The sequence below is a fragment of the Arachis ipaensis genome, chromosome B03 (assembly GCF_000816755.2).
Source record: "Arachis ipaensis cultivar K30076 chromosome B03, Araip1.1, whole genome shotgun sequence".
Classification (NCBI taxonomy): domain Eukaryota; kingdom Viridiplantae; phylum Streptophyta; class Magnoliopsida; order Fabales; family Fabaceae; genus Arachis; species Arachis ipaensis.
In genome coordinates this window covers 52,208,054-52,212,637 of record NC_029787.2, presented here as the reverse complement: position 1 = coordinate 52,212,637, position 4,584 = coordinate 52,208,054, and positions in this window count along the sequence as shown.

The window sequence follows — 4,584 nt, the reverse complement described above, 5'->3', positions numbered from 1 at the left end:
GAATGTGATAATAAATTTTATATGCTTTAATTTGAATAATTAGATTTTTAGTTCTATTTTATAATTTAAAGAAAATTAATTTTATTATCTCCAAATATTGAATTAGAGTATTGAGTTGAAAATAATTTGTAAATTGATGATTAAATAATAATTTTATAAATATTATTATTGGATTCAAAATTAGTTTTCAATTACTATATTACCCTTTAATTTTAATAAAATTATTAAATTGCCTAAAATCACCAATTTCATATACAAAACCCTAATTCCCAAACTAAAACCCTAATTTTGCTCTAAATCATCCTAACCTAATTGCCTCACCTCTCTCCTCCTGCCCAAACACACCGCAGCACACAAACAAACCCACACAAACACAGAGATGGATTAAGGGAGACGAGAGAAGAAGGTTGCGATCGGAGAGAGAGAGATACGTCTGAGAGAGAAAGAGAGCCAGAGGGAGCTGCTGCCACCTCGACCGCGCCTCCATGGTAGACGTCGAGACGCAGGTGAGAGACGCGGGGAGAGAGAGCTCGCGTCGCCTGTACCGTCGCACCCTGCCCGCGAAGCCGTCGCCGATTGATGGCTGGTCACCGTCGTCGAATTGCATAGGCCGTCGTCAGGGTCTTCAATGTTGCCATCAATGGAGGTCTGTCACCAAGGAACAGAACGCGACGGAGAAGGGAGACTGAAGCTGTCGCACGCGGAGGAGGAAAAAGATGGCATCGCGAATTGGATTTTTCTGCGTTGTTTCGTCGCTACTGCGGCTGGGTTGCCGCCGTCGTCGCCGTTGGATCTGACCGGAGAGAGAGGTGACGGTGGTGGATGTTGGTGTTGTTGCATGTGAGAAGCAAGGGTCGATACACTATCTCAAAACTGCTGCGTCACCACCAGGGATCCCTAAGGCTGTTTCGGCCACCGAATGTCATCACCAGAGCTGCAGTCGCTCCGTTCCTTGGGTTTTTCTCTAAAGATAGTAGGTTCTCTTACTCCGAAACCTTTATAGTCGTCGTTTTATTATATATTACTGAGGTTTTTGCAAGATTCTGAAAATTAAACCCGTCATCGAATCGTTTTGGCTATTGGTTTACTGGTTTATAGATTTAACCGGTTCAATCATGGTTCAACCAAAATAACCGTTTTATAATAAATAATAAATTCAATATAAATAAAAATAATAAAACATAATTATAATTTGTATACCAAAAAGAAAAATCGTTAATGCTGGCAAAAACCATATAGTTTTATGATGTTTCCGTGCCTGAATTTTGTCAATGCTTTGATCTCATTTTCAAATGCCTTCTAATTGAACTTATCATCCGCATCTGATTCCATGTAATGTTTTTTCCACAGTAACAACCATACCTGAAGGCAACTCCGTCTTGTAAATAGATCATTGCCCTCCAATGCCAATGAGATATTTGTCATAAAAATTTTTGGCAGCTTTAATGATGGTTTCAAATGCCATTTTTCTATCATGACTCCATATGAAAAATTGTTCTTCTGGTTGCATTTCTTTGAAACACCAATCACACAAAGTGTTAGTGCTAATAATCCAAAGATAAGAAGCAGAAATAACATGACCAAAGTTAAGCTTGACCTACCATTAAAATTGGATGGAATTGTGCCAGAAAAATTGTTGCGAGAGAGATTCAACCACTGCAACTGCTTCAATTCTCTAAGCACTCTTGGTATTGTTCCATTCAACAAATTCCCAATAAGATCAAGAGAATAAAGAGCTCCGAATGACTTGAAGTCAGAGGGGATGCTTCCTTCTAGTTTGTTGTTGCTCAAGTTCAATTCCAACAAATTAGGTAACAGAACAACTTCAGCAAGGTTCAAAGCAAGAAATATAAAAACCAAATCAATCAATTCATAGAACCAGAGCTTAGAATCAATATTCAAGATCATTAATAATCTTAAATCATAGTAATGACTAACGATAACAACAATTGAAGAAGCAAGATAAAAATTTATAGATTAACTAACCAATTAAAAGTTTAAAACAACAATTACAGTTAAAAAAATAAAAAAACTTCTAAAGAGAGCAGAGATTGTAGTATCGTTGTGAAAAATCCAACTCGACCAAGCTTAGTCAAGGGGGAAGATGAATGTACTTACCTGCTCAATCAATTAAGGAACGAACTAGATCCTTCAAGATAGAGCACAGAGCGGGACAAGGAGCATGATGGTGGGGCTGACGCGGTGGAACAGAGGCGGTGTGGCGGGACAGTGGTTGCGCGATGGAGAAACGAGGCGAGACCAGTTGCAGCGACAACGATGGCTTCGAAGTTCGAACAGCGGCGGAGACGACCGGCAAGCAAGGCGGTGGCTTCGACGGGGAGGAGCTCGAGTTGGAGACGAAGGAAGAACGAAGCATGTGTGGGAGTAAGGGAGGAGTTCGAGTTGGAGACGAAGGAGGAGGAGGGTCGCGTGAGTGAGAGAGTGGCAGAGTGCTTCATTTGTATTTTGGGTAAGAGGTTCACGTAGTTAAGGTTTCCACAATGAACAAAACGGTGCTATTTGTGAAGATTTTAGAAAACCGGCCGGGTTTCGGTTCGGTTCAATGGACCGGTTCTTGGCCGATTTGATGGTTCAAGAACGATTTTTGAATTTAGCGGTTATGGCTTCAAACCGAACCGTCTTACTCACCGGTTCACGGTTTGATCGGTTCGACCTGTAGGTTCGAACCGGTTTTTAGAACCTTGGGTTTTTGCGACATTAAATGTCTCAAGGTTGAGTTACTGTTGTTGTATGGTGCTTCTATGGCTATTGCTATTACGAAAAATGGTCAGATTTGATGCCGTTGATTTCGAGCTAAGAGAAAAAGGGTTTCTGACTAGCTTTTGAGTTTTTACGCATTGAGGTAGGGGCGATTTCTCAAACTTAGTTTACTACTAAGAATTGTTTTAAGTCGATATTAGTAAGAAAACTATATTTTTACGATTTTGCAAGTTTTATGAATTGAATTGAGTTGCCTGGAATGAATGTAAATGCTAGTTTGAATAGTTTATTGATTTGATTGAAGATGTTTAGTTAGGTTTTGTACTTGGTTTAAGGTTGTTACGATGATGATCGAATTGTGATTGTTTTTAATGATTGAGTTGGAAAGTTGGTTTGATTAAATACTATGTAAAAAAATTTTCTTGGTTTGGGGTTAATTAGATATTGAAAATGAATCGGTATTTGAAACGATTTGGGATTAGGAATGGACTTTGCTGATTTATCGGAAATGATTCTGAGAATTGAAATGATTTTAACATTTGAAATTGGTTATGAATTGAGCTTTGGAAGATGATTTTTTATCTTGGAATTAGTTTGAGTCATTGGAAATGGTTGAAAAAGGGTTGGAAAATGTTTTGGTTGGGACCCTTGAAGGGTGGCAAAAGTCCCAGTTTTAGAGGAAACGCTGCCGAAATTTTTATAAAACTTTAAAAATTTGTTTAAAGCGTTATTTAAAAGCAAATATGATTTTAAGAATGTTATTTGATTTCGATTTATTACGGAAAGAGTCCTGTTTTCAATTCGATTTATTAAGAAATGTTTAATATTATAAATTCAATCTTTTGAGGAAAAACTTTGTTATAAGTTATGATTTGAGTTCGGTTTGTTAAGAAGAAGAAAGAAGGGGAAAAGAGAACACGACACATGTGATTTATGAAATGGTTAAAAGGTCACGAGAAGGTGACGGAAAGTAAGCGGTTAAGGTGCTAATGTGAAAATGTTAACCCGTGGGTTTTATGTGTGAATGATTGTGCGGGGACGTTCGTATATATGAAATGGCTTCCAGGAAAAAGAGACACATGCTACAGCTGGAGAATCAGCGCCTACAAGTACTTGTAGAGGTCATGTTCGGCATACTTCAGCTGGAGAATCAGCGTCTGCAAAGGTTTGGGACCTTGCAGAGGTTATGTCGTTGGAATGCCTTATTTGACTTGCGAGTCAAAATGCGTCGGGTGCAGGTTGAAACCGACAAATGAGCTCATTACATGCGTTAGGGATAGACATGCATCATGTTGCATTTGTGTGCTTTGTTTGGGTGTGCTTAAATGTTTTAGTTTGCTTATTTGATGAATTCTGTTTAACTGGTAACTGTTCTGTATATGTGATTGCCTTGAATTTGATTGTGTTTGTGATTGATTATGTTGAGATTGAGTTTCGATGGTGAATTGTTTTGATTTGGGTTAGAGGCCAAGATTTGGTTATGTTTGGGCCGGAGGCCATGATTTGACTGGATTTGAGATAAGTTTTGATTAAAATGTTATTTTACATGAAATTTTTGTAAGAGAAATACGAATTTTAGATTTGAATAATAAGTTGATAATCACTGTTTTGAAAATAGTTTTAATTATAATATCTTCTTACGACAATTTTTAAAAATCCTCTACTGAGAACCCTTTCGAGGACGATGTTCTCACTCCCCTACAGACTTTCTTTTCAGGAAACGGACGAAGACGCTTATGAAGAGTTTGTTTTTTTAGTTTAACTTATGCGATATGGATGTATTAGTTTAGTTATTATTTTTTTTCCCTCGCTACTAATATTAGAATTTTTGTAAGAAGGATAGGAGTTGTATGATTTGTATGT